This window comes from Cryptomeria japonica, unplaced genomic scaffold (assembly GCF_030272615.1).
Source record: "Cryptomeria japonica unplaced genomic scaffold, Sugi_1.0 HiC_scaffold_413, whole genome shotgun sequence".
Taxonomy (NCBI): domain Eukaryota; kingdom Viridiplantae; phylum Streptophyta; class Pinopsida; order Cupressales; family Cupressaceae; genus Cryptomeria; species Cryptomeria japonica.
The window spans coordinates 68,239-80,000 of NW_026729234.1; the positions used below are offsets into that span (position 1 = coordinate 68,239).

General features: G+C 58.7%; 1 non-coding gene across 1 annotated transcript; it reads right to left on the reverse strand.

Annotated features, from left to right (window-relative positions):
- On the reverse strand, positions 1–119 carry LOC131871486 (5S ribosomal RNA). Its single transcript, XR_009369703.1, has one exon. It is a non-coding gene; the product is annotated as a 5S ribosomal RNA (ribosomal RNA).
- Positions 120–11,762: the final 11,643 nt, after the last annotated feature.

Consider the following 11,762-nt stretch of genomic DNA (forward strand, 5'->3'; position numbering starts at 1 on the left):
AGGGTGCAACACCGGGACTTCCCGGGAGGTCACCCATCCCAGTACTACTCCGGCCCAAGCGCGCTTAACTGCGGAGTTCTGATGGGATCCGGTGCACTAACGCTGGTATGATCGCACCCGTTATGAGCTTGTCGCAGTGTGTACTTAGCAAACCGCGACCCACGTGCGAATCCACCCCGGCCACCCACCCCCGTCGAGGTGCACACCCTCCCTCGCGAAGTGCGCCCCGTTCGCCAAGTGTGAGCCCTGCCCGGGTGCGCGCACCTTGCTAGGGCGTCGGGTGTGCACCCGGCCCGGCCTACGTGCGTGCACCTGGACGGGGCGTCGTGTGCGTGCAGTGTCCCGTCTGCAACGCGGTGCCCACACACCACCTCGGGCGCAACGACCTGCGCTCACATGTGGGCCGAGTGCACCTTGGTGCATGTTCGGGGCGCCTCGGGTGCACGCTCGATCTTGCCCCGGTGCACCAAGGCGCTCGGTTTGCCCCGGGTGCGCACTTGGTGCAAGGTGGGCACCCAAAATAGGGATCAAGCACCAAAACACAAGTTTCGGGATGCAAAATGGGACCCAAGGACCACAAATGCGTTCCAAGACCCATGATGGGTCCACGAGAACAAAAATGTGTTCCGAGACTTAATAAACAAATATTGGGTTTTAGGAGAAGAAACATGCTCTGATGCCCAAAACGAGAATCGACCCCGAAAAGGCCACAGGCCAAAAGTGGGATGCGAGACAAAAAAAAATGGGACCCGAGGACCAAAATTGGGTTCCCAGGTCGAAGACAGGGCAACCGGACAAGAAACGACCTCTAAGGCTCGAAATGAGTCCCGACGACTAAAACTTGACAAGAAGCACCCATCAGGCACCCAACTCGACACCCATGGGATGCCGACCCACCCGGGCTTCCACCTAGCACACCTTGGCACCCACCCACCCTCGCACCCAACCTCGCACCCAACTTAGCACCTTTGAACCCACATTGGCACTCACCCTGACCCTGGCACCTTGGAACCCACATTGGCACTCACCTTGACCCTGGCACCCACCTTTGCACTCACCTTGGGACCCACCCTGGCTCCCACCTCGGCACCCACCCAGACACCCACCTTGGTTCCTTGGCACCCACCTTGGATCCTTGGCACCCACCCCGACACCCACCTTGGCACGCAACTTGGCTACTTGCCACCCACCTTGGCTCCTTGACGCCCACCCCGACAACCACCCCGTGACCTACCCTGGCTAGGGTTGGTGCACACCCACCCTGGTGCCCACCTTGGCACCCACCCCATGACCCACCTTGGCACGCACCTTAGTACCCACCCTGTTACCCACCCTAGGACCCACCCCGTGACCCACCTTGGCCAGGGTGGGTGCACCCACCCTGGTGCCCACCTTGGCACCCACCCATCCTAGCACCCAGCCTGTGACCGGGCTTGGAACCCAACCTTGCACCCGTCTTGGCCAGTGTGGGTGCGCACCCATCCTGGCACCCACGTTGTGACACACCCTTTAACCCACGCACCCTAGCAGCCACGTTGGCACCCACCTTGGAACACAACCTAGCAACTTGGCACCCACCCCGTGACCCACCTTGGCATCCACCATAGCAGTCGCCCACTTGGCACCCACCTTGGAACCCAAGTTGGCACCCACCTCGGCACCCACCTTGACACTTGTGGACCCACCTTGCCACTCACCCTAGCATCGACCCATCCTAGCACCCACCCTGGCACCTTTGCACCCTAGCACTCACCCATCCTAGCACCTAACCTGTGACCCACCTTGACACTCACCCTCGCACCCACCTTGGAACCCAACCTAGCACCCACCCACCCTGACACCAACCCTAGCACCTACCCACCCTTGCACCCACCCTGTGACCCATCTTGGCACCCACCCATCCTACCACTCAACCTATCACCCACCTTCTCACCCACCTTGGCATCCACCTTAGCACCCACCCACACTGGCACCTTGGCACCCACCTCGGGCAAGGTGGGTGCACACCCACCCTGACACCCAATTTAGAACCAACCGAGCATGTTACCCACCTTGGCACCCACATTGCAGCCCACCCTAGTACCCACCCTATGACCCACATTGGCATCCACACCCTAGCACCCAGGCACCTCGACACCCACCTTGACACGCACCCTAGCACTAAACCTGTGACCCACCTTGGAACTCACCCTAGAACCCACCCACCCTGTGAACCACCTTGGCATCCACCTTAGCACCCACCCACCTTGGCACCCACTCTAGCACTCACCCATCCTAACACCCAACTTGTTACCCACCTTGGCACCCGCCCTCGCGTCCACCTTGAAACCCACCCTAGCACCCACCCACGCAGGAGCCCACCTTGGCACCCAACCTAACACCCACGCATCCTGGCACCCAACTTGTGACCCACCTTGGAACCCACCCTAGTACCCACCTTTGAACCCACTATATCACCAACCCACCTTGGCACCCACCCTATGACCCTCTTTGGAATCCACCCTAGCACGCACCCACCCTGGCACCCACCATGGAGCGCACCCTAGCACCCACCCACCTCGGCACGCACCTCAACACCCACCTTGGTGTGCGCACTGCGCCAACCTCTCAAAGACCCTATGTGGTGCGCTCCAAAGTGTACACCTTTGGTGCGCTCCAAGGTGCGCACCTTTGGTGCACACCGAGGTGCACACCAAAGTGTGCACCGAGGTGAGCACCAAAGTGCACTCCAAGGTGCACACCAAGGCGTGCACCTTTGGTGCGGTCAATGCAAACGAATTCGGAAGTTGGGGTCGATGTCCTAATCGCTGCTGCAGACTACACGTATGAGAATCGGACAAATAGCTTTATATAGGGGAGGTGTTGCGTTTGATGGGTCGACTCCCCTGGTTGTGTGCACTGCACCAACTTCAAAGACCCTGTCTTGTTTAAGAAGTCAAAAGTTGGGGTGGATGTCCTAATCATTGCTGCAGTCTACGCATGTATGAGAATCAGACAAATAGCTTATATAGGGGAGGTGTTGCATTCGGTGGGTTGACTCCCCTGGTTGTGCGCACTGCGCCAACCTCAAAGACCCCGCATAGCAGAAGAAGTCGGAAGTCGGATTTTGGTGAGCACCAAGGCGTGCACCTTTGGTGCGGTCAACGCAGACGAATTCAGAAGTTGGGGTGGATGTCCTAATCGTTGTTGCAGGCTACACATGTATGAGAATCAGACAAATAGCTTATATAGGGGAGGTGTTGGGTTTGATGGGTCAACTCCCTTGGTTGTGCGCATTACGCCAACCTCAAAGACCTTGTTTTCGTTAAGAAGTCAAAAGTTGGGGTCAATGTCCTAATGGCTCCTGTAGGCTACACATGTATGAGAATCGGACAAATAGCTTATATAGGGGAGGTGTTGGGTTTGATGGGTCGACTCCCCTGGTTGTGCGCATTACGTCAACCTCAAAGACCTTGTTTTCGTTAAGAAGTCAAAAGTTGGGGTCGATGTCCTAATTGCTCCTGTAGACTACACATGTATGAGAATCAGACAAATAGCTTATATAGGGGAGGTGTTGGGTTTGATGGGTTGACTCCCCTAGTTGTTCGCATTACACCAACCTCAAAGACCTTGTTTTCGTTTAGAAGCCGAAAGTTGGGGTCGATGTCCTAATTGCTCCTGCAGGCTACGCATGTATGAGAATCAGACAAATAGCTTATATAGGGGAGGTGTTGGGTTTGATGGGTCGACTCCCCTGGTTGTGCGCATTGCGCCAACCTCAAAGACCCTGCATTGCGGATGAAGTCGAAAGTCAGAGTTTGGTGTGCTACAAGGTGTGGTCGAAGGTGCTCACCTAGGTGTGCACCTTTGGAGCGCAGGAAAAGTGCCCTCCAAAAGTGCGCACCTTTGGAGTGCACAAAAGTGCCCTCCAAAAGTGCGCACCTTTGGAGCGCACAAAAGTGCCCTCCAAAAAGTGCCCTCCAAAAGTGCGCACCTTTGGAGCGCACAAAAGTGCCCTCCAAAAAGTGCCCTCCAAAAGTGCGCACCTTTGGAGTGCAGAAAAGTGCCCTCCAAAAAGTGCCCTCCAAAAGTGTGCACCTTTGGAGTGCACAAAAGTGCCCTCCAAAAGTGCGCACCTTTGGAGCGCAGAAAAGTGCCCTCCAAAAAGTGCCCTCCAAAAGTGCGCACCTTTGGAGCGCAGAAAAGTGCCCTCCAAAAAGTGCCCTCCAAAAGTGCGCACCTTTGGAGCGCAGAAAAGTGCCCTCCAAAAAGTGCCCTCCAAAAGTGCGCACCTTTGGAGCGCAGAAAAGTGCCCTCCAAAAAGTGCCCTCCAAAAGTGCGCACCTTTGGAGCGCACAAAAGTGCCCTCCAAAAAGTGCCCTCCAAAAGTGCGCACCTTTGGAGCGCACAAAAGTGCCCTCCAAAAGTGCGCACCTTTGGAGCGCACAAAAGTGCCCTCCAAAAGTGCGCACTTTTGGTGCGCACCAAGGCGCTGGTTCGGTCGTTGCAGGCGAGTTCGGAAGTTGGGGTCGATGTCCTGAGCGGAGGTGCAAACTACACAGGTGTCGGAATCGGACAAATAGCTTATATAGGGGAGGTGTATGCTTCGATGGGTCGACTCCCCAGGTTGAGCGCACCGCGCCAACCTCAAAGACCCTACGGTATGGATGAAGTCGGAAGTTGGGTCCGATGACCGATTCGATTAGTAGGTATGCTCATGAGGTCGGAATTTGGGTCCGATGACCTGCCATGTGCAGGAAGGCGAATGTTGGCACTGTGCGTTGCAAGGTGCACACCAAGGTGCTGGTGCGGTCTTTTTAGTCGAGTTCGGAAGTTGGGGTCGATGTCCTGATCGGAGGTGCAAGCTACACAGGTGTGGGAATCGGACAAATAGCTTATATAGGGGAGGTGTATGCTTCGTTGGGTCGACTCCCCGGGTTGAGCGCACCGCGCCAACCTCAAAGACCCTACGGTATGGATGAAGTCGGAAGTTGGGTCCGATGACCGATTCGATATGTAGGCATACTCGCGAGGTCGGAATTTGGGTCCGATGACCTGCCATGTGCAGGAAGGCGAATGTTGGCACTGTGCGTTGCAAGGTGCGCACCAAGGCGCTGGTTCGATCGTTGCAGGCGAGTTCGGAAGTTGGGGTCGATGTCCTGATCGGAGGTGCAAACTACACAGGTGTGGGAATCGGACAAATAGCTTATATAGGGGAGGTGTATGCTTCGTTGGGTCGACTCCCCGGGTTGAGCGCACCGCGCCAACCTCAAAGACCCTACGGTATGGATGAAGTCGGAAGTTGTGTCCGATGACCGATTCGATATGTAGGCATACTCGCGAGGTCGGAATTTGGGTCCGATGACCTGCCATGTGCAGGAAGGCGAATGTTGGGACTGTGCGTCGCAAGGTGCGCACCAAGGCGCTGGTGCCGTCGTTGCAGTCGAGTTCGGAAGTTGGGGTCGATGTCCTGGTCAGAGGTGCAAACTACACAGGTGTGGGAATCGGACAAATAGCTTATATAGGGGAGGTGTATGCTTCGATGGGTCGACTCCCCGGGTTGAGCGCACCGCGCCAACCTCAAAGACCCTACAGTATGGATGAAGTCGGAAGTTGGGTCCGATGACCGATTCGATACGTAGGCATATTGGCGAGGTCTGAATTTGTGTCCGATGACCTGCCATGCGCAGGAAGGCGGAATTTGGGTCCGATGACCGAGTTGATGGCGTGCCATGCGCAGAAAGGCGGAATTTGGGTCCGATGACCGAGTTGATGTTGATGGCCCGCCATGCACAGGAAGGCGGAATTTGGGTCCGATGACCGATTTGAAGGCGTGCCATGCGCAGAAAGGCGGAGTTTGGGTCCGATGACCGAGTTGATATTGATGGCCCGCCATGCGCAGGAAGGCGGAATTTGGGTCCGATGACCTGACATACGCATGGAGTCCGACTCGGGGGCCGATGTTCGATTCGATGACTTGCATTGTGGGTAAAGTCGGAAGTTGTGGTCTTTGACCCGATTCGATGACCAGACTTCGGCTGCTTGAGAATCGGACAAATAACTTATATAGGGGAGGTAGTGTTCTCGAGCATCCTCCCCCCGTGCCCGTTTATGTCGATTGATGCTGGTGCTCGACTGGTTGGAGCGCTCGGATGCAAAAATCTTGCACCAGGATTTATCGATTGTGATGGACACGGCAAGTCTCCTGATTGCTATGCAGGAGCTCATCGTGAATCTCTATGCGGCCTTGGTATGGACTCGACCTGCGGAATGGTTCGGCAATGGTAGTCGCTCCAACACGTCCTTGCAATGGCCACAGAGGTGATTCGACTAGAGCTCCAGTCTAGCTTTTGGGTTGCTTGGCGGACTGGTATAGCCGCGATCGAGTTCCGGCCATGAACGTTTTAGATAGCTCTTGGGCTTTCTGGGACGGAAGTCGGAAGTTTGGGCTGTTGTCCGATTTGATGACCATTCTTCGGATGTGTGAGAATCGGACAAATAACTTATATAGGGGACTGTGTTGTCTCACGCAGCCCCCTCCGTGCCCCTCTATCTCGACCGATGTTGGTGCTTGAAAGGGTTGGGATCGCTCGGATTTATAAACGTGCACCACCATTTGTCGAGTGTGAGGGACGCGGCAGGTCTCCTAAATGCTATACGGGCGCTCTCTGAGAATCTCTATCCGGCCTCGACACAGACTAGTCTTGCTGAATGGTTTGGCACTGGTAGTCGATCCAACACGTCGTTGTTGTGGCCGCCTAGGCGATTCGATTCGAGCCCCCGTCTAGCTTTTGGGTTGCTTGGCGGATTTTGCCCTATCCGCAAGTGAGCTCGGTCCCTAAACGTTCGAGAAACCCGATTGCTATGCGCCGACTCTCTTTCTTGCGAGCCTCCATCTAGCTTTTGGGTCTCTACGGAACGGAAGTCGGAATCTGGGACCGTTGTTTGATTCGACGAGGCAGACTACGGTTGTGCGAGAATCGGACAAATAACTTATATAGGGGAGGTGTTGACTGGAGCATTCTCCCCCGTGCCCCTCTAACTCGACCAATGCTGGCGCTCGAACGGTGGTAGCGCTCGGATTTTCGTTGAGCGCCAGCATTGGTCGATTTAGAGGGGCATGCGAGATTCCCGAATGCTATGCGAGGGCTCTAACGGAAATGTCTATTGGTTTCGGTATGGATGCAATTGCGAGTGGTTCGGCAAAGGTAGTCGTTCCGATGCGTCCATGTCGTGGCCAAATCGATAATTCGATTTGAGCCCTCGTATAGCATTTGGGTCTCTCGATGTGATTCCGCATTCCAGTCCCTTTGGGCACTGCTTGAGCCGCATCCCAGGGGGTTCCCTTCCCAATAATCTGCCTCGCAACCCGATTGCTATGCGGTGAGGCTCCTCGGCCGCCTCGGAACTATCTGTGTATCAGACGCATCGCGGGATAAGGGGTTGGCAACGGTAGTCGCCCCAAGCGCGTCCGATGCTTGGACCATTCCGAGGCGGCCCTGAAGCCTCTTCCGTCTAGCCGTTGGGTCCTTCTCGCCGCATCCCTTGCCTCGCACCCCGATTGCTATGCGGTGAGGCTCCTCGGCCGCCTTGGAACTATCTGTGTATCAGACGCATCGCGGGATAAGGGGTTGTCACTGGTAGTCGCCCCAAGCGCGTCCGATGCTTGGACCATTCCGAGGCGGCCCTGAAGCCTCTTCCGTCTAGCCGTTGGGTCCTTCTCGCCGCATCCCTCGACTCGCACCCCGATTGCTATGCGGTGAGGCTCCTCGGCCGCCTTGGAACTATCTGTGTATCGGACGCGTCGCGGGATAAGGGGTTGTCACTGGTAGTCGCCCCAAGCGCGTCCGATGCTTGGACCATTCCGAGGCGGCCCTGAAGCCTCTTCCGTCTAGCCGTTGGGTCCTTCTCGCCGCATCCCTCGCCTCGCACCCCGATTGCTATGCGGTGAGGCTCCTCGGCCGCCTTGGAACTATCTGTGTATCGGACGCGTCGCGGGATAAGGGGTTGTCACTGGTAGTCGCCCCAAGCGCGTGCGATGCATGGACCATTCCCAGGCGGCCCTGAAGCCTCTTCCGTCTAGCCGTTGGGTCCTTCTCGCCGCATCCCTCGCCTCGCACCCCGATTGCTATGCGGTGAGGCTCCTCGGCCGCCTTGGAACTATCTGTGTATCGGACGCGTCGCGGGATAAGGGGTTGTCACTGGTAGTCGCCCCAAGCGCGTCCGATGCTTGGACCATTCCGAGGCGGCCCTGAAGCCTCTTCCGTCTAGCCGTTGGGTCCTTCTCGCCGCATCCCTCGCCTCGCACCCCGATTGCTATGCGGTGAGGCTCCTCGGCCGCCTTGGAACTATCTATGTATCGGACGCGTCGCGGGATAAGGGGTTGTCACTGGTAGTCGCCCCAAGCGCGTCCGATGCTTGGACCATTCCGAGGCGGCCCTGAAGCCTCTTCCGTCTAGCCGTTGGGTCCTTCTCGCCGCATCCCTCGCCTCGCACCCCGATTGCTATGCGGTGAGGCTCCTCGGCCGCCTTGGAACTATCTGTGTATCGGACGCGTCGCGGGATAAGGGGTTGTCACTGGTAGTCGCCCCAAGCGCGTCCGATGCTTGGACCATTCCGAGGCGGCCCTGAAGCCTCTTCCGTCTAGCCGTTGGGTCCTTCTCGCCGCATCCCTCGCCTCGCACCCCGATTGCTATGCGGTGAGGCTCCTCGGCCGCCTTGGAACTATCTGTGTATCGGACGCATCGCGGGATAAGGGGTTGTCACTGGTAGTCGCCCCAAGCGCGTCCGATGCTTGGACCATTCCGAGGCGGCCCTGAAGCCTCTTCCGTCTAGCCGTTGGGTCCTTCTCGCCGCATCCCTCGCCTCGCACCCCGATTGCTATGCGGTGAGGCTCCTCGGCCGCCTTGGAACTATCTGTGTATCGGACGCGTCGCGGGATAAGGGGTTGTCACTGGTAGTCGCCCCAAGCGCGTCCGATGCTTGGACCATTCCGAGGCGGCCCTGAAGCCTCTTCCGTCTAGCCGTTGGGTCCTTCTCGCCGCATCCCTCGCCTCGCACCCCGATTGCTATGCGGTGAGGCTCCTCGGCCGCCTTGGAACTATCTGTGTATCGGACGCGTCGCGGGATAAGGGGTTGTCACTGGTAGTCGCCCCAAGCGCGTCCGATGCTTGGACCATTCCGAGGCGGACCTGAAGCCTCTTCCGTCTAGCCGTTGGGTCCTTCTCGCCGCATCCCTCGCCTCGCACCCCGATTGCTATGCGGTGAGGCTCCTCGGCCGCCTTGGAACTATCTGTGTATCGGACGCGTCGCGGGATAAGGGGTTGTCACTGGTAGTCGCCCCAAGCGCGTCCAATGCTTGGACCATTCCGAGGCGGCCCTGAAGCCTCTTCCGTCTAGCCGTTGGGTCCTTCTTGCCGCATCCCTCGCCTCGCACCCCGATTGCTATGCGGTGAGGCTCCTCGGCCGCCTTGGAACTATCTGTGTATCGGACGCGTCGCGGGATAAGGGGTTGTCACTGGTAGTCGCCCCAAGCGCGTCCGATGCTTGGACCATTCCGAGGCGGCCCTGAAGCCTCTTCCGTCTAGCCGTTGGGTCCTTCTCGCCGCATCCCTCGCCTCGCACCCCGATTGCTATGCGGTGAGGCTCCTCGGCCGCCTTGGAACTATCTGTGTATCGGACGCATCGCGGGATAAGGGGTTGTCACTGGTAGTCGCCCCAAGCGCGTCCGATGCTTGGACCATTCCGAGGCGGCCCTGAAGCCTCTTCCGTCTAGCCGTTGGGTCCTTCTCGCCGCATCCCTCGCCTCGCACCCCGATTGCTATGCGGTGAGGCTCCTCGGCCGCCTTGGAACTATCTGTGTATCGGACGCGTCGCGGGATAAGGGGTTGTCACTGGTAGTCGCCCCAAGCGCGTCCGATGCTTGGACCATTCCGAGGCGGACCTGAAGCCTCTTCCGTCTAGCCGTTGGGTCCTTCTCGCCGCATCCCTCGCCTCGCACCCCGATTGCTATGCGGTGAGGCTCCTCGGCCGCCTTGGAACTATCTGTGTATCGGACGCGTCGCGGGATAAGGGGTTGTCACTGGTAGTCGCCCCAAGCGCGTCCGATGCTTGGACCATTCCGAGGCGGCCCTGAAGCCTCTTCCGTCTAGCCGTTGGGTCCTTCTCGCCGCATCCCTCGCCTCGCACCCCGATTGCTATGCGGTGAGGCTCCTCGGCCGCCTTGGAACTATCTGTGTATCGGACGCGTCGCGGGATAAGGGGTTGTCACTGGTAGTCGCCCCAAGCGCGTCCGATGCTTGGACCATTCCGAGGCGGACCTGAAGCCTCTTCCCTCTAGCCGTTGGGGCTTTCTCGCCGCATCCCTCGCCTCGCACCCCGATTGCTATTCGGTGAGGCTCCTCGGCCGCCTTGGAACTATCTGTGTATCGGACGCATCGCGGGATAAGGGGTTGGCAGTGGTAGTCGCCCCAAGCGCGTCCGATGCTTGGACCATTCCGAGGCGGCCCTGCAGCCTCTTCCGTCTAGCCGTTGGGGCCATCTCGCTGCATCCCCCACCTCGCACCACGATTGCTATGCGGTGAGGCTCCTTGGCCGCCTCGGAACTATCTGTGTATCGGACGCATCGCGGGATAAGGGGTTGTCACTGGTAGTCGCCCCAAGCGCGTCCGATGCTTGGACTATTCCGAGGCGGCCCTGCAGCCTCTTCCGTCTAGCCGTTGGGGCCATCTCGCCGCATCCCCCAGCTCCTCGGCCGCCTCGGAACTATCTGTGTATCGGACGCATCGCGGGATAAGGGGTTGGCAGTGGTAGTCGCCCCAAGCGCGTTCGATGCTTGGACTATTCCGAGGCGGCCCCGCAGCCTCTTCCGTCTACCCTTTGGGGCCATCTCGCCGCATCCCTCGCCTCGCACCCCGATTGCTATGCGGTGAGGCTCCTCGGCCGCCTGGGAACTATCTTCGTATCGGATGCATCGCGGGATAAGGGGTTGTCACTGGTAGTCGCCCCAAGCGCGTCCGATGCTTGGACTATTCCGAGGCGGCCCTGTGGCCTCTTCCGTCTAGCCGTTGGGGCCATCTCGCCGCATCCCTCACCTCGCACCCCCATTGCTATGCGGTGAGGCTCCTCGGCCGCCTTGGAACTGTCTTCGTATCGGAAGCATCGCGGGATAAGGGGTTGTCACTGGTAGTCGCCCCAAGCGCGTCCGATGCTTGGACTATTCCGAGGCGGCCCTGCAGCCTCTTCCGTCTAGCCGTTGGGGCCATCTCGCCGCATCCCCCACCTCGCACCCGGATTGCTATGCGGTGAGGCTCCTCGGCCGCCTTGGAACTATCTTCGTATCGGACGCATCGCGGGATAAGGGGTTGTCACTGGTAGTCGCCCCAAGCGCGTCCGATGCTTGGACTATTCCGACGCGGCCCTGTGGCCTCTTCCGTCTAGCCGTTGGGGCCATCTCGCCGCATCCCCCACCTCGCACCCCGATTGCTATGCGGTGAGGCTCCTCGGCCGCCTTGGAACCATCTTCGTATCGGACGCATCGCGGGATGAGGGGTTGTCACTGGTAGTCGCCCCAAGCGCGTCCGATGCTTGGACCATTCCGAGGCGGCCCTGAAGCCTCTTCCGTCTAGCCGTTGGGGCCTTCCCGCCCCATCCCTCGCCTCGCACCCCCGATTGCTATGCGGTGAGGCTCCTCGGCCGCCTTGGAACCATCTGTGTATCGGACGCATCGCGGGATAAGGGGTTGGCACTGGTAGTCGCCCCAAGCGCGTCCGATGCTTGGAGCA